Source organism: Paramisgurnus dabryanus, chromosome 21, assembly GCF_030506205.2.
Source record: "Paramisgurnus dabryanus chromosome 21, PD_genome_1.1, whole genome shotgun sequence".
Lineage (NCBI taxonomy): Eukaryota > Metazoa > Chordata > Actinopteri > Cypriniformes > Cobitidae > Paramisgurnus > Paramisgurnus dabryanus.
This window is the reverse complement of record NC_133357.1, coordinates 21184117-21202890: the sequence shown is the minus strand read 5'-3', so window position 1 is coordinate 21202890 and position 18774 is coordinate 21184117. Positions and strand designations below refer to the sequence as shown.

At 35.9% G+C, this 18774-nt stretch overlaps 3 long non-coding RNA genes across 10 annotated transcripts; 2 read left to right on the top strand and 1 right to left on the bottom strand.

The window, feature by feature from the left end:
* Positions 1 to 6809: 6809 nt before the first annotated feature.
* On the bottom strand, positions 6810 to 13820 carry LOC135775764 (uncharacterized). Of its 5 annotated transcripts, XR_010543932.2 has the most exons (10): positions 12770 to 12879; positions 11606 to 11666; positions 11322 to 11480; positions 9447 to 9506; positions 9306 to 9350; positions 8464 to 8541; positions 8300 to 8353; positions 7886 to 8061; positions 7673 to 7776; positions 6810 to 6990 (listed from the first exon to the last, which is right to left on the bottom strand). It is a non-coding gene; the product is annotated as an uncharacterized lncRNA (long non-coding RNA). The 5 variants fall into 5 exon arrangements; XR_012335635.1 differs by having other exon boundaries at positions 7673 to 8061; XR_010543931.2 differs by lacking the exons at positions 6810 to 6990; positions 7673 to 7776; positions 12770 to 12879 and adding an exon at positions 13778 to 13820 and having other exon boundaries at positions 7926 to 8061.
* Positions 7143 to 11465, top strand: LOC135775765 (uncharacterized). 4 transcript variants are annotated; one of them, XR_010543934.2, is made up of 7 exons: positions 7143 to 7267; positions 7929 to 8034; positions 8291 to 8373; positions 8481 to 8559; positions 9459 to 9524; positions 10407 to 10495; positions 11335 to 11465. It is a non-coding gene; the product is annotated as an uncharacterized lncRNA (long non-coding RNA). The 4 variants fall into 4 exon arrangements; XR_010543933.2 differs by having other exon boundaries at positions 7170 to 7267; positions 7923 to 8034; XR_010543935.2 differs by having other exon boundaries at positions 7183 to 7267; positions 7938 to 8034.
* Positions 11958 to 16997, top strand: LOC135775763 (uncharacterized). The gene is made up of 4 exons (XR_010543929.2): positions 11958 to 12280; positions 13287 to 13387; positions 15310 to 15395; positions 15976 to 16997. It is a non-coding gene; the product is annotated as an uncharacterized lncRNA (long non-coding RNA).
* Positions 16998 to 18774: the final 1777 nt, after the last annotated feature.

Sequence of the window (18774 nt, the reverse complement as noted above, 5' to 3'; positions counted from 1 at the left end):
AGCGATTCCTCTCATTCACAAATCTGATGATTTTGCATAGTAACTGCAAATCATGAAGTCCCACAATAGTGTGGTTACTAAAATGCTATGCAGTAAAAAAAGCACAAGAAGATGAAGTATGACTGTATAATTTTGGCAGGAAATGCCCCACCCACTGTAGTTTTATATAGAGCACTTTTTGAATAAGCGAACTGTTAGTGAAGTACCAAATGCTGTCTCTTGTTACGCTATACGTCAGCCAGAATTTTGTTTCCATGGTGGCACCACAGTCTGGTTTCATGTGTTGCTGGTTGCCATGGTAACGCTTGTTAAAATTTCCTTTGGGTTTCCCCCCTAAATTAAAACACACGCTGCCAAAGCGGTTGTCTGTGTGCTGTTCTCCACGTTTCGCTCTGATGGTTAAAATGCACATAGGAAAATCTAATGACCATCTTGCTTTCTCGTAATAGCCACTCTTTCAAATTTTTGAAGGTTTTAAGCGGTCAATCCTATAAATCACTATTGAGAGATGCTGTACTGTAGGTCTTGCTTAATTGCACACTGTAAATATAGGTGAATGCTGTTTGTTTGTGATGCAGTAGTATGTTATTGGTGGTTTCAGAAATTCAGACGGCCCAAAAATGTGTGGGATTGTTTGTTTCTGCAGCTTAATTGGTATGTGCATTATGTAAGCAGTTCAAAGGTTGTGGGTTTGAGTTTCAGAAAACATTTACTGATCAAATGTATAGCTTAAATGCATTGAAAGTTGCTTTGGATGAAACTTCTCTTTTAAACTTTGGTTAGGTTCAGGTTAGGGTAACCTTACCTTTCTCTTTTGATCTTCACCATTGAATTTGGCACTTTAGTGAAATATGAGAAACTCCGAAATAAGTGGATGCAATGTAGGATGTACAGTAAAAACTGTATATAGGATTTAAGTATACATACATTAAGCTGTCCGTTGTGTGTGCACTGGAGCTTTAACAATGACTTAAACATTACTTTATAATCGAAGCTTTTGCATTATAAGAAGAATAGAGGGCAATGCCCATCTTGATCACACAAAAGCAAAAATGTGTGCTGAACAGGAGAAGAAAGGGGGCGTATGACTCAGGTCTTATGAAAGCTGCACCTGTGAGGGATATCTGATGGTAATCTTCTGTCCAGGGAGCCCAGACATGTGGAACTGGAGTTATGAGGGCTTTTATAAAGCTATAAAATCTTACTGAAACACAGTCCTGTTGTTGTTTCTTTTTTGTGTGTGTTGTTGAGCCTTTTTTTCAAAGACTAATGCACAGAGGAATCGGACTTTGTGAAATGTGAGCTTTAATAGGTGACACCTGCTATTATTTATGCTCAAATGTGTTAGGGGTTTGTTTTAAATTCTATGCTGCATTCAAGACATCATTTTAGGATACTTCCCATCTAAAAACTGGAAAAACGTCTGGATTAAGTTCAATTAAAAGTTTAGGGGCAGTTTCCCAGACCATTTTTAGATGAATCCAGGACTAGTCCTTAGTTATATTAGGACATTTAAGTAGTTTTTACAAACATATGTTCAAATTAAAGGAATACTCCACTTTCTTTTAATCTTTTTTCGTTAAGTTCAAAAGAAATTAAGTTTTATGAGGAAAACATTCCCTGATTTTTCTCAATTTAATAGTCAATTTTTGGACATCAACAGTTCACAGTTTCAGTGCAGTTTAAAAATACAGTTTCAAAAAGTTTTACAGTTTAAAATGCAGCTTCAAAGGTCTCTAAACGATCCCAAACAAGTCAGCCCAAACATACATTTTAGTGTGGAACTAAGCCCTTTCTGGAAGACCGCATCATAAAGTGTTTAGTAACATTAAACGAGTGCCGTTCCAGACTTTATTTCCGGGTTGAGGTGGAAAATATCCTAAATCCGAGTTGTATGGAACGCAGCATTAGCTGAAAAAAAAAATCTGAAGTATATTTATAGGGGTGGATTCCCGGACAGTGATTTGCTTAAGCCAGGACTAAGCCTTAGTTTAATTAGGAAATAAAACTACACTAACCCAGGCCCCTGGGTTTAAATGACCCAAATAATGGGCTGTTTTAACCCAACTGTTGGGTTATTGTTAAAGGTACAATTTGTAAGATATTTGCAGTAAAATATCCAAAAACCACTAGTCTGGTGTTATATATTTTTTCCAGCTGATAACTAACAAAATCTATAATGTTTTCAACTACTTGTAAATTATGAGAAAATTAAGAACGGGGCAGTGCAGTCGCCTGTAAATGACGTTAATATCTACGTTACCTTTTGTTACCGCCTTTACTGACGTAAAAACCACATGACAACAGTGTCGTGGACAAATGCGGAAGTAATCGCGTCTGTCGGGCCACTCACTTTTTTATGTTAAGTTTGTTCATCTGAACACTTAATTCTGTGCTGTGTTAACAAACCATCGTATTGGACTAATACTGTAACATCTATGACTAACAATTGCGTTTTGAACGTTACATGAAACCTTACATAATGAAAAAAGAAACGATGTCATCAACATTTATAAAACTTGATCATGTGTAACATGATTTCTCGTTCCCGTCTGATTGATGGGCATCAGCGTTTGAGTTAAAGACAACAAATCCCATCAGTCTACGCTGCTTTAGAGCATCATTAATCTACGTCATTGTTATTGATTTGATCTGGCGCCCTCTAGCAGCGCGGATTTTACAAATTGCATCTTTAATCAACCATATTGGAACAACCCAGCAGTTGGGTTAAAACAACCCATTATTTGGGTCATTTTAACCCAGCAATGTGTTCTGTCCAGTAGTTACCCAGCCGTGGTTTAAAAACAACCCAGCATTTTTTTGAGTGTAGTTTTAACAAACATGCCTTACTAAAAACATTACTTGCATGCATTTTAAGGCAAAACGAAGGGCACTGATGTATTTAAAGATATGTCAGTGCATGTTGTTTTCAGTTTGGACAGCTCTTACATTTATTTTAGTCAAGGACTAGTCTAATTCCTGTCCCGGAAACCACCCCATAGTTAGGAAAAGCATAGTTAAACTTTTTTGACTTTGGCCAGAAAGCAACCACATAGTTTCCACACTTGTTACCACTTAACAATACCTTAGCAACCATGCAACCCACCTTAGCAACAGCATAGCATTGCACTAAAACCCACACTGATAACCTTACTTGCAGCATAGCAAAGCCCTGACCATCATTTACAGCATTATAGTATAATAGCGATGTGTTTGCATGTGCATTCAAGCTTCTTTTTTAGCTTTTTTAATAAAATGCTAAAATCTAGCATTTTTAAGAGATTTGTGGGCATATCAAAACTTATGAGGGCATAAGGGAAAGAGACAATATCAAAACTTTGGTCATTTGATTTATCCATATGCATTCCTTGTGTTTAGGGAAGCATAACTGCACATTTTAAGAGTCACTTCAGTGTTGTAGAAATGCATGACTTTCCCAGAATTTAAAGTAAACAGAGGATATCAAATTGCATAACTAAACCATAAGAGAAAGCACACCACAAGGTCATGAGACTGCGTACAAAGTTACTTTACCATGTGCTCAGACAGATGACATAAAAACACTTAAGATTGCCTTAACCGTGATTATGTTGGTTTTAATTATATACTGTATTGCTCAATTGCTGTCTTGTGCAGATATAGTGGGAACAATGGGGTTTTGTGAAACTGTCTGGACAGAGAAAAACGAGTTGAGTGGGCAGCACAGAAGGCTAAGGATTCTTGTCTAAGCATGTGGCCTTTTCCAAATCTTTTCCACTCACCTATTCATTCACAAGGCAATGAAAAGTCAGGATAAGAGGGAATAAAGTTTTTAAATCAATCATATATTTTAGGTTTTTAAATTAAATCATTTTTAGATTTAAGGAATTATGCAAGTTTTATTACATTACTACTATAATTTTTTTTTAAACTTCTATTTGTATTTAGGTCAAAGCAGATCATTTTACACATCAACGCTGCTTTTCCATCTAAAACGTTGCCGTGGCTTCACGCAAGCCGGCAGGATTTTCCTTTGCGTAGTCTAGTCCAGCCTACCATGACGAAGGAGGACTTGAGTGGAAACAGTGTCTCACGGTTAGCCGCAAATTCCCACTTTTACAGGCCCACAGTGGAACTTTCTATACTTAGTCACTTTGTGCAGCCATGGGCCTTTTCATTTGATGGTTCATGGGGTTTAGCTCTGTAAGTTTGTAGAAAAATTATACAAACGTGCCAAAAAGTTTAGCGGGTGTTTACTCAACAGAAATAGGAAAATGTGGCATGGAGGGTTAGTCAGTAAATGCAGACTTACTGACTGCTGAAACACATGGATTCGATTACTCCTTATACACTGCACTGTAAAAGCTGAGCATCAAATGCAAAGGACGTTTGAAACTGAATTCGCTTTGACTTTTCTTGATTTTTAGTATTGTTTTCTGAAAACTAGTACACTTCAGTTGTATGAAGCTTGTTTGCATTACATTAAAATGGCAAGCTGATCAGTGTTTAATTTATAATGTTTTCAGATTCTAGACAGATGATGATCACTACCTACAATGAATATTACGTGTATATACAAATATGAATAAAGAGAACCTGCTTATATTTAAAACGGATGCTTAAACCACACAGTTTCCAACTTAAACTAGAAAAAATTTGTGTTTTGGCTGTTATTCATACACACAACAGTAGCAGTGGTGCCTTGAAAATGCACATTTTTGTAAATGGGCTTCAAAGTGCGAGTTTGCAAAACTACAAAAATGTGAATTTGTGAAAATGGTGACATCATGCGCATGCATATTATGGGCCAATTTGCAAATAAAGCACTATTCGGACGGGATTAGTTTTCCAAACAACGTTTGAGTTTCAAGGTGTCCCCCAGGACGTCTGTGTTTTTATGTACCGATTCGGACGGGATTAAAATGATGCAGGCTATTCCAGAGATGGGAGTGTCTGTTTCATGCATTTGGGCGTTGCAGAAGAGCACGTGCTCTGGATACACGTGTTTGCAATGTTAAATATTTTGCTTTAAATGTAAAATTATGACAGAACATGTAATTTATTAATTTAATTTTAACAAATCAAAATAAAATATACAAATCCTACTAAAGTAAAGTTAGCCTACATGTTTTATATTACTGTCTGCTTATAATAAACCCAAAATAATGAAGAAATAATGATTAATACAATTTAATATCTTTATTAATTAACATTACCATTCCGGAGTTGAACAACTTTGAACGGAGTTTCTTATAATGTTAATGATATATCAGTGTTTAGTCTTAACAGTGTTTGATATTCAGCTCGTCTTGATTTAATTATTTTATTTTGCCGAATGCGAAAAAACATCCATATCTGAATGAATGGGACTCAGGAAATACAATATACGCGCATTAGTAAGACCTTACGGCAGATCACGTTGGCCAAAACACGAAATGAACCGCGTTTTCGAAAGATATTGCGGGCAAACACAGACATTGCATCCGGACGGGATTAAATTTCTCAGAGGACCTCTGAGTTCGGCGAAAAACAGTAGGTAAATTGCTCTGGAATTCTTACGGAGGTCGTTAGAGAAAAACACAGACATGGCCGATTCGGACGGGATTAAAAACACAGAGGACCGATGAGAAGCAAGAGTTTCTCAGAGGTCCCCCTGTAAAACTAATCCCGTCCGAATAGTGCTTAAGTGTGATTTCAGAAATGTGCAGATGGGAGTGGTCATTTCTGCGGATGATTAAAGACGCACGTAAAAGAACACAGGCTAAAAAGTCTACCAAGAGCAAAGCAAATTTGCGTATCCCTTACGAAAATCCACCATGCTTTTACTACAGTTAAACAAAAAAAAAAACGTATCTATTATTTGTTCACATAATCATTCACATTATCATCGCAATGGATCGTAACAAAAATTTACATATTCGTCAGCTCTATTAATTAATGGTACAAATAAAAGTAAATTGATGAGTGAAAACTTGCGTGAATCACATTACGTGAATCATTTAAATACTCTCCTCCTATAACTTTTTGCGACTCATAGGGAAACTCTCTTATAAATGCATATGCAATAAGATCAGTCGCAAAAACAACGAAGTTTACGCATTTACTTATTTTTCACTGCATGTTTTTTTGTAACTTGCGTAGTCAGACTAAAAGGTCTGAAGACCATGGCCACTTTGAATGGCCCAGAACTGCCCAAGAGGCCATATGACCGACACGTACAGTACTTGTTAAGCAACTAATCACGTTTTGCTTTGTGCCACGTCATGTTTTGGGACGAGGAAATGTCTTCACAATAATAGACGGGTCTGAAACCAGTAAATTATTCATTCAGTCTCTGAAGTATGGCAAACAAGATAAAATATCTCTCTTAGATCCCAGATAGCACACGTACGTCTCAGATACGTATCTGCGAGGTAATCACTCAGATTTCCATTCCGTCTGGAAAACGTATTATAAAGGTCGTTTGCCCATATGAATTACCTATCTGAGACGTACGAGCCCAGCCGTTTTGAAGACGCTTTTAAGATCTTTTCAAGACGCTTGATATTTAGAATGATAGTTAGCAGATGTTTCTAAGATATTTCCAAGATGTTTCTTAGATCTTTAAAAGATCTTTATAAGAGCTTTAATCGAGCTCTTTCTAAGATGTTTCTGAGAGCTTTAAAAGACGATTAAAAGATCATTAAAAATAAATTGCTCTAAACTACATATTCTACACAGTTATACACACATATTATTACAATATATCATTGACAACAATTAAAACAGTATTTTCAATAAAACAGGCAGTTGATTGCGTAAAATTTATTAAAATTAGACGAAGGAAAACATTCATAAGATGCATATTTACACGAGTGTATGCAAAAAAGCAACGTTTTTCTATAACATACAAAGAAACACAATATCTTTAAATTAATCAAATGCTTCCTCGGGCAAAGAACATCTTTTCCCGATTTTCCGCGTCTCCTTCAGTGCTAGACGGACGGATTCTTCATCTGCAGCAGCTGCATTCTAAAAGAAACCATTACAAAAATAAGGAAAAATTAATTTTACAAACTATGTCATGTGTTTTCTTTGTTTCCTCAATATAACTCTGATTAGAATGTCAAACAAAGATAAAATCATCCGTATTAATAGTCAATATCGTGTATATTATTAATATGAGCGTCTTTGCGTTAAATTCGTGCTACACCACACCATGCACTTATATCGACGTCGCAATGCAAAAGAAGAAGGGCAAGAAAGAAACCTGTCCTGGTCTGGCGATTTAAGGGAACATTTGTTTAAGGTATGTAGTAATAATACATTTTAATAATGCTGGGTGTGGGATCAGTTAACTAGAAATTTCGTTGATAATAAGCAATGTATGTACAGTAACTAGCTAGTTCACGTTAGATATTTTATTCACGTGTCTGTGGTTATTTTAGGTTTTTGATAGTTAATTTCACTGATAGTTTGAGCCCGTGTAAATTTCTTAAAAAGCTGTAATTATTATTTTATTTAACATTATTATGTTTGCTGTCAAGACTGATATTTATTTATATATATATTTATTGACGTTGATATGTAAACTTAACCTACTCAGTTGTACTTGACTAATGCAATAATGACAGGTCCACCTGTTTAAGTATATTGTAAAACATTTGAACATAACAACATTTGGACATAACATACACACATTGGACATGCATACCTCGCTTGTGTTTCCGCCTGCATCAATTTAGTTGTATAGCTGCATTGCTGGTTAACACCTCTGGGCAGATTCTCCATGTTCTTCTTTTATGTGTAGCTGCTCACCTTAAACAGATACAGTACATTGAAGTAATGTTAAAACAAATTAAGCCCTATAATATTGTTTATGTTTACAATAATTGGTAAAAAGTTTGACGGATAAAATGGTTCTTACCATTCTCTATATAAGCCCCTCTGTCTGTTAACTTTAGTTTGAGCCTGTCTAGATCTTTTATCAGTCTAGAAAGATGTTGGAGAAAAGACATCATCCTCTTCTATAATCTCCATCTGTAATTGGACTAACAACTGGACCAGTGAATGCAGGTGACTCCAAGATTGTCTCGTTTACAGCTACAATATCAAAGAAATAATTGAATTGAGGCTTTTTATATACATTTAGTATTTTTTATTAAAATTCATAATGAGCATATGTATACATTGATTTAAAACAGTACTCAAGACTGTAGATTTACTGTGAGGTTTTGAATGTTGGACAGATTATCAGACCTGCATCTGCCTCAGACATGTTGATGTTTAGCTAATGACGATTTTAAATACATTTTTTTTTTTTTTTTTTTAGGCAACTTACTCTCCATTCGACCTTGCAGGTCACACCATGGTCTCAAGAGGGAAAATGAGTGCTCTATGGATTGAACAGAAAAGGTAGTATTAAACAGTGTTATGTTGTATTTAAATGCCATGAACAATGCGTTTATGTTTTCTTCCTAATTATGTCAACAAATGCTCTCTTACCTTGCATGGTACTTTAGGTGAATCAAAACTCCAACCATCTGTATGAGGGTCTGGATGGATAAAGGATGCCCACTGGAGCTGGAAATGATGGATCAGGTCATTTTCATTTGTCACATTTACAAAGAAGCACACTCTAAGGATTGCGTTACCCTTTCTGTGACAAATACACTAGACAAAAGTATTGGGAGGCCTCATTCTAATAAACATGTTTATTTATTCCAGTATGTCCAATCAAAACAAATATAAATGCTATACCATATAATACCACTACAAAGAATTTTGATTTTTGTTGCAACAGTTTTGTAAGTGCCTTTTTCTGTTCCGAAATGACTACAGCTTCTTGTACAAGTCATTTATAGGTTTAGGTGATGAGTTTTTGGCTAAAAACCTTTGAGTCATATCAAAGGTGTTAGCTGAGTTAAGGTCTGGGGTTTATTCAGACCAGTCAAAGTTCTTCAACACCAGACTGAATCACTAATTTTCTGTTTGAACCTTACTTTGTTTGTAGGGTCATTCTTAAGTTGGTATTGAAAAGGGCCCTGCCAAAACTCTTGCTATAAATTTAGCATCAAACGGTTTTTCTAGAATATCATATGCTGTAGCATTAAGATTTGTGCTCATGGAAATAAGTAAAGTATTTAAACCTGTTTATTAGAAGGAGGTGTCGCAATAGTTATGTCTATATAGTTTATGTTTAACAAGCCAAAATAACTAGGGCTGCTTCTTTTTAAGAACTATTGGGTATTTTTAAATCAACCAGAGGAATAACAGTCCTTAAATGTATAATGTACTGCAATAATTTTGTAATGATCAAACGTGAGGTCAGATTCTTGTTAACCTACTGTGTTCTTTCTTGATGGTTAGCCGAGTGTCCCAGGACAGAAAATCTGTTTCGTATGGATCAGAGTCAGACATTAACATCTAATATGTAATATCTAGTGATATGTTTTCTTAGATAATGCTGTGAACAAATGCTCTTTTACCTTGAATATTAGGTGGATCCACACTTGAACCATCTGTATGATGATCTGCACCCACTGGATCTGTAAATGGTGGTGCAGGTAAGTTTCACAAGTAAACAAACTCAAATCCTATTCAGACCATTCATGATTCCAGCAATAACCAAGTTTTTTCGTAACAATAAGACTGCATTTACAATGCAAATCTTAATGCACAGATCACATTTTTTTGACTATATTCATTTTTTGTTCTGCTCTTTTTATATTTACATAAGACACTATTCATATCTGATATCGGTGTTACAATAATTTTTCAAAACTACAGTTAATATGAGTGTCATGATTTGCACTTGAGTTTTGTATCGACTTAAGCCAGGGTCACTGCCAATTTAGGCATGTTTTAATTATGACACTTAAACAATTGTATATGTACTTCGATAAAGGTTTTTGCAATCATGGAAACATAAGTGAATCGCAGACAGCATTCTTCTTTTACGAATGTAAAATGGCTGGAGTAGTGATGTCACTAGCTAAATTAATTTTCATTTGACCTCCCCCACAGAAAGACACAGCATATCATTATATCGTTGGCTCCGCCCACTGGTGTTCAGTCTAAAGTAGTAGTTGTTGACAATCATAAAGTTGTAATAACAGTAAGATTGTGATGTCAGACAAACATTGTGCTGTTGCTGGCTGTGGGAAATTAGTGTCTTTGTAAGGGTCGCAAATAATTTGAAAATATTTATGTTTCAAAATATGCCCCCCTACCATGAACTAAACTGGACTGTTGCAGAGACCAAGTGTAGTAGGGTACGGAGCGCTCACACTAGTAACACCAAACTTTGGAGGTAAAACATACTTTGGTATGATACAGTATGCATAGTGTGAGTACCCCATAATTTTACTGTAAACCATGCCGCTCCTTAGAGCTTATTTCTATGTATATTTTAAACATTCTTCATTCTCTTGTAATTATTTTTGCAGGTTTCTGAATTGATGTCAGATGCAAAGCAGAAGCTTATTTTCTGCCAGTTTGGCTTCATTGTGGAAAAATGCTTGAAACTAAAATGCAGGTGACATTCTTTTGTTTATTGAAGCTATGACAAATAATTTGTCTGTTTAGTTAATGTTTTATACAGTGTAACTGTACCTAAACATTGTTCCTTGAGGTCCTCTGCTATTCACATTTTGTATGTCTTCCTTATTTAACACACCTTATTCAAATCATCAGCTCATTAGTAGAGATCTTCATGAACTGAACTGAGGCTGTGACCAAATGTTCACACTTGTTGTCTTTGCACTAGACTACTTACATTACGGTTTTTTTGTATTTGGCCTAGGTATTCTAGTGGGCGTGAAGATCCCAAGCGTGCATGTAGAATTATTCATCCGATGGGACACACTTAGCATGTGTAAAAATTTCAATCCAGGTAGTGCCAGCAATTTGCACCAAAATGTATTTGTGTTTTATTTACTACTTTTAATTTATATTCAACATTTTTACGTTTTTCTGTAAATAAAATGAACACTCTGAAATGAACATTTGCTTATATCAAACTTTTAGATGCAGAATTCTTTGCTCCTGTAAAAAAGCTCTTTGTTTTGAGTATGTAGATTTATTAAAGTGTATTATTTATTCAGTAGTCCCTAAATAAACGACACAATGTTTACAGATGTCTCACAAAATGCATAACAATAATGCAGTGAACACCATAGAAATGTTAACATACAATTAAAAGTCTCATGCTTTACATCCAGAACATGATGCACGATAGGATGCACAAAGTGATATTTGGACGCAGCCTCAGTCTGTCAAATCAAAGAGACATACAGAATGCACAGAGCAGTGGGACTCCATGAACAGAGTTGAGAACCACTGCTGTAACTCATTATGCTTACCTGACTCATGCAGAATTCTGGCCTGGTGTTTGGTCCCCCTTTCTCTGGCTTGTGTCTCCATCATCATTACACTCTTGTCAGTGTAATAGTATCGTCGTCTGCGTACCAGGACTTTGTTACTCAGCTGTCCCTTCTCCTTCAAGCTACATTTTTGTCAAGCTGCAACAAGTTGGAATACATAATTATTAACGTTTAAGGATTTTGATGTATGAACTATGTAACAAAAGCAAAAAATGTATAGTCATTCTATTAAGAAATTACCTTTTTGTTGTTTGTTTACTGACCTTTCAACCATATTGCATTTATAATTGATCATCATACCTTTGGTCTACTGTTAACAGGCTACTGTAGAAAACAAAGTCAAACAAAAAAGAGAGAAAAAAATTATAAATGCTGAATGTGTCTCATCTTAAATACATTGTTGTTGTTTTTGTTTCATTGAATTTGGATGTTTTGATGATTTAAGGAAAATTTACGTAGCATATATATTGATGTTTTAAATCAGAGTTTGTTAATGACACTTAATCATTAACAAACATTTAAAAAGCTTTATTACAATACTAATTGATAATATTAATGTAATAATATTGTTTTGTAACACCCTAAATCACTGAGCGCACAAACCCTGAACCCTGTTACAAGCATGAGTGGTTGACTTCATGCAGACATGCGCAGACATTGAAGTACCGCGAGAGTGATTCAAAAGCCCACGAAACAGTGTAATCACGCGGTACTGTGATGTCATACTGGTTAACGCTAAGCCACGTGAAGCCGGACACAAGGGCTACACTAATCTTTGGGCTGGAGTAGCCTGTGGTTTTTAAGGCTTCGTGTCTCATCGCGTTAAACGATCGCAGAACGATTTATTTCTCTTTTTCACCTCGATCTTTGGCCTCGTGTGATTTACCAAAACCAACATGTGAAGTTACAACGCTGACGAAGGAGTTTCATCAGTAGAGGTAAGTAACCAACATTATGTTATGCATGTAGTGGATCTAAAGATTGATTGTCGTATATGATCATTCTTTTTTTGGTTTGTTTGTTTGTAACGTTTATCAATGCAAACCAAAATCCATCTGCAAATCCTGAAGGCAAGGCACGTTGAACATGTAGTTAACCGTTTTCTCAGCGGTGGTGGGGTAAACATTTGCTAAGTTAGCCTAGACCAGCCCCTGTTTAACTTAAAGTTACTTGAGTTATAAAATGTATCAATCTTCCCGCCCGACTTGCTTGGAGTAAGTTAACGTTATGTAAACGACCGGTATTCACAAGAAGCCTTAAAGTTTTATAGCGAAGTGGTTTGATAATTAAGTTAATATATTTTATCAGTTGTATTAGCTATAAAGTTATTTATATCTGTGAATTAATTCGTATTTTTATCAGTTTCTAACAACACGTACATGACAAAAGGCTAGCGTAACGTTAATAACGTACGTTAAGTTACTTACCAACACGAACAAACTGAGTCTGACAGACAAATTAACTTAAAGCCAACAATTAAAAAAAAAAACATTATAAATTAACATAAACGTTATGTTTACGAATTATATTATTTACATGTTAATAATGATGTTAAATGCGAAGAAAATGTTGAAGTGTGCCTGAGGGAAAACGGTCATTGGATGAAAATGGCGCTCACGTGACGTACGAATGGCCTCGCGACCACTGTCTATGCTCGCGACCAGCTCGCATTTGCGCGACAGAAGGGTTAACTTCCTGCTCCAACCTGCAACCATTTGAATGCAGGGATAATAACAAATAACCAAAGTTTAATAATATTGCTGGATTTTTTATAATGGTTAATAAATGATGCGTGTAAATTTACACATATTTATTACGTCACTGACATTGTTTTTTATTGCGTTTATTTCTTTTATATTGATTGAAAATGAAAACCTTATTTAATTTACCTAAAATTTGTTTGTGTTTAACACTGATTTATGTTGTTTTTCTGTTTAATATTAGTGTGTCCTGGTAAACGTGTGCTCGGAAACATGCAGATTACAGTATTTACAGAGCCGACCTTGAGTCACCCACTGATGGATAATCTGTTTACCTAAAAACAGGTAATGTGAATTCATTATATTTGCAATGTTTATACAAGTATATAATTTCACAAATATTAAATATTATTAACAATTATTATTAATAATGTACATATTAAATTATATTATACATGTTCAGTTGTTCTGTTAAGTTATTTGAAGGATATGCATGGTAGATCAATTAGATTATCTTTCTCACTAGCTATAAGCAGCATGCTATATAAATGTTCCACTTAAAGGTGTAGTGGAGGATTTTCTCAAATTTAAAAAAAAACCGCCGTCTCCGCTTTAAAAAAAAAAATGCAATTGCGCAACACTCCAGATTGACAACTAGGAGGACCAATAGTCTTGATGATCCACCCGGAAAACCTAAATTCTCTGCAATACCTTTAATGTTTAATGCTCTTTTACCTTGATTGTTAGGGTGGTGTTCATACAAAGCAACTTATTGCTCATCTGTTTGAGAGAAAGTTACTGCTGGGGCTCTCCTGCTAAAGTTGTCTTAATTCTAAAAAGAAAATAAGTCATTTAGGCTTAGGTCATAGCAAGTTTTGAATGAATGACTTCACAATCTGTTTTAATAATGTTTATTTACAATGTATTTTATTCCACTTACCTGAATCGTGCAGAGGCTTGATGTTTAGTCCACCGGTTGTCTTCTCCAACCTCTGAGTGAAGCCACCACGAGTGGTCGTGTTAACCAATTTTTTTTAATTTTAGTGCACAGTGAGTGTGTCTACATAGTCTAAACGCTTAATAAACTGATAACGTGTAAGGTCATTTAAATGCATAAAATGGTTTTCTTTTATAGGGTAAAGCCCATAAATGGCAAAAACTGATTTGCACAGGTAGTTTTTTTGCTCTTAAACCAGATTTTAACGTCTTTTTTGCCGTTTCGTATGTGCGTATGTCTCCACCTGTGATAGATAAACTTCACAAATAAAAGTAAATTAAAACGCTTGAAACATGTTAATGTAATAAGCTGATTTTTATAATATCATAATAAGATAATTGTCCTCTTATTATGTGCATGTAAACATACTCAATGTCTTTGTTTATCCTTTGTCTCAAGTCACACTGAGTGTGAGAAGTCATTTGTCCAGTGCTGTCGGGAAATCTATTGATAACTGCAATTCCTTCAGTCTAACATGATGGTTGAATTACACACAGATAAACTCCCACTTTATAGACCACAAGATTTGAGTTCAGGCAGATTAAGATAGTTGATTGAGTTTAGTTGACAACATCAGCAGCCATATCACCCTGTAGCCCAAGACAGCTTGCCCACTGAAGCTAAGCAGGGCTGAGCCTGGTCAGTACTTGGATGGGAGACCACCTGGGAAAAACCAGGTTGCTGCTGGTAGAGGTGTTAGTGAGACCAGCAGGGGGTGCTCACCCTGTGGTCTGTGTGGGTCCTAACATCCCAGTATAGTGACGGGGACACTATACTGTCAACAAGCACCGTCTTTCGGATGAGACGTTAAACCGAGGTCCTGACTCTCTGTGGTCATTAAAAATCCCAGGATGTCCTTCGAAAAAGAGTAGGGGTGTGCCCCGGCATCCTGGCCAAACTTGCCCATTGCCCTACTAATCATCCCTCATACTAATTGGCTATATCACCACGTCTCCTCTCCACTAATAAGCTGGTGTGTGGTGGGCGTTCTGGTGCAATATGGCTGCCGTCGCATCATCCAGGTGGATGCTGCACATTGGTGGTGGTTGAGGAGATTCCCCCATTCATATGTAAAGCGCTTTGAGCACTGGAAAGCGCTATATAAATGTAACGAATTATTATTATTAATTATTATTAGTTGTTATTGTTTGGCTGTTGGCTCATATTATTATTGATTTTGACAATTTTCTTACAGCCCTTGTCTGTCAAAATAATGCAACCTCTGGTTGTAAAGCACATTTTAAACTGATCTTCTTCATTCTGTCACTAGCCCACCACAATCCATGTTTACCAGCTGTGAAAGTGCAGGCCAAAAATCTTCCTTCACCTGTGGGCCTCTACCCACATGTAGATAAGGTAATGAATTATTTGATTACTGTCGCTGTTTCTGTCACTGGGGCAAAATAACTGCCCTAGAGAACATGAAGAATAGCCAAAACTGTGGTATTGCGAAAGCCCTAAAAATTTGAGAATCTTGATGTTTCGAACACATGGTACAACCGCTTAGTAGGCATGGGCCAGTATAAGATTCTGGCGGTATGATTACCTTTAGCAAAAATACCACGGTTTCACAGTGTTGCGGTATTCCCATTGCTACACTAATTTTTTTTATTTTTAAATGGCAGGTAAAAATAAAGCCTTTAAATTATATTATATATAATATTTTCGAAATGTATATTACATGTAAACATCAAATCAATCACAGACCATTTTAGTGGTTTTGTAACCTTGACTGTTTAAAACCACGGTGTACCATAAAACTGGTAACCAGCCCATGCCTACCGCGTAGTATCTATTATTAAGGTGGTTGACAGGTCTGTTTGCATGTTATTGCATTGGTAATAATTTATTGTTTATAGTCCAATATTGATTGTGAGAATTATTTAAATTTCCTTAAAAATGTTCTAACATCTTTTCCTTTCTTTTCTTAATGCAGCACTTCAGGAGAAACCTGCCTGTGATCTGCTAAGATGCACAGATTCAACTCTGGCCCATTGTTATCCCAACACCTCATCTGCCATCAGTTTCGTTTAGTGTCGGTCTATTGCAAAAGTTCTTATAAACTTTAAATGAGACTTTGTGTTAAGCAGGGGTTTCCAAACTTTTCATTCCACAACATATTAAGCCCAGGATACACAGCAGGATTTTTGCAATCCAATAAGACCTTATCACACTGTGTGACAAGGATTGTTTAAACTTCAGCAGTAGACTGTCGATGAAGACACCTATTGCATCTGAAGCTGCGACATCTGTCATCAACATGCGCTAGTGGTAAACAAATACAGGTATGCAGGTCGTAGAAGCAAACACATTGTTGATGTGCGATGATCATGCTGAACTTCTTACACTGTCATAAAACTATCGTAGGTGTCTTTGGTCCCAGGGCTGGGAAAACAGACGTCTTTAAACCTCTCACACTGTATGAGATAGGACCACCAATTAAGAGCCACGATCACAGAAATCTCCACAATTGTTTCACGATTGGTAATCTTTCATCTGGGACAGCCAAAAATCGTGCCGTGTATTATGGGCTTTGGACAGGTGTAATCTTATAGTATATCAAAACCATTGCTAATAATTAATTGGACAAACCATCACTACAATGCAACACTCACTATCTTACGGTGCGACCCACAAGTGGGTCTTTACCCACAGTTTAAAAACCCTGAGTATGAGAAAGAGTATGTTGTATTGTAATTAAAGTCACATCTAAGTGTTATGGAACAGTTTGTCATTATATTCACAGTATTACATGGTTCTTTCAGCAGTTACTACGTTACAGTGCTCTCAAAGTGTCCTGATCAGCTTTGGGTCTTGTGAAGTAATGTAATGAGAACGTGATCAATAGCTTTGCAGTATTTTGTTACACTGTGGCTGTAATCATATTAACACATAGGTTAAACATTTTATTCAAATTTGGTAAACAAACTAGTCAATATAATTCATGCTGTGATGCTGGATTAAAACTGGTCAAATGATTGTGTATTGTGTTTTCATTTTTTTTATGAGGTTTCTTCATCTATATAAACATTCTCAATATCACCTATGGTTTGCTCAGAGTTTGTTCAGATGATTTTTAAAACTAAATGTTGTGAAAATGCAAGGTGTGTTACACAATTTCAATGGATGGCGTGGGGTCAAAAACTATCAAAAGTTTCAACCTTAGATATATAACTGTTGACAAACACACTTAATGTGAGTCACACCCAGTAATTATAATAAGCAGGAATTGCAGTAAGCAGGGTCACCTTAAGATAATCAGCTTGTTGGCAATTGTTTTATTTAATTAAATGTATAACTTTTTTCATTTCAGACTGATAAAACAGTCAGAGGGGCAGTGGCTGTTGGCAATGATGTTCTTGTGTGTTTTGTAATTGTTAATATTTTGTAGTCAGAAAGAGTATGAGATCACCTTTTCTTGTGCATGGTGCTTTATCTACGGTAAGTGCCTTTTTAACGTTTTGGATTAAACGCAAAATGTCTACATTGTTTTTTATTATACGTGATATGGGCTTTTATTAATTATATTTAATTATATTTTTTGTTTCAAAATTAATGCCAACCCTTAAAAACATGTTGACTATATTTTTTAAACAATTAAACAAGACATTTATTTAAAAAATGAAATGAGTTGGAGGTCTTTGCTGATTCGTCTGCGTTTGATCGGATTCAAGACCAAACGGAGATGCATTGCAGGCAGGTAGGATTTAGAATTTTTTTAAGATCTTAAATACGTCTTGTAGAGATATGGAAGACGTATTATTCAAAGACGATCGTCAGCAGATGTAAAGATCTTTACAAGACGTATCTGAGACGTACGTGTGCTATCTGGGATTTCACTAATTGTATCAAGCAGAACTCTTGGATGTCTTTTAAAGACTTTGTGCTGTGAACCCTGCCATACTTTCTGGCTTTGTGTTATTACCAGATGGATCATTAAAGATCGCAACACGCACGTCTCCCGGAAATCCTGTATAATTCAACCAATCAGAGGACGACTTTGGAAGCTGCTGAAGTTTTTCCAGAAAAGTGTGCGATATGCATAAGACGTTCAGCCAACGGTCCGAGATAAAGTCGTTTTTTTCAGATCCATGCGAATGTAGATCGTTTTGATCGTTTTGTCGCCTGTACCCGAAACTTTATAAACTTACCACCTTAATGTTTGTATTACTTGTAAGCTTTCGGCAGAATGATTGGCATCCCAACCGAAAAATCTGTAAAATTGGCAGATTGCTGTTATTCACTTGGAACTTACTTACCTTGGAAATCTGACCCATTGTGCCTTAAGGCAGATGCATGTGAGACTATGAGAATGATTCTTGTTTAGTCTGTGAGCCTTCAGTTTCGCATTTACAGTAGATAGACTTCCAAGAAAGATTTCCAGTCAGGAATTAAGGGGTTATCAATCATTTCTTTTAGCACCTTGCTAAAACTCTTTTGAGATTAGTGTTATAAAAACAATGCTTAATTGTGTTTGCATTGTACCTTTTCAGCTACGCTGAGTAAATGTTCTTCAGAAATGAAAGTAGAATTGGTTTGCTGTGCTGACATGTTAAAATGCTTTTTAGACATTGAATGCCCAATTTGTCACGCCATTGAATGTTTGACAAATGGTAAAACATCAAAGCTGAGATTCTTGTATGGTTTGAATTATGATGCTTGTTGCTTTCCATCAGCATGAAATGTTGTACAGCACTACTGAGACACCTTTAAAAGAGTTGTTTCAAATACAAGA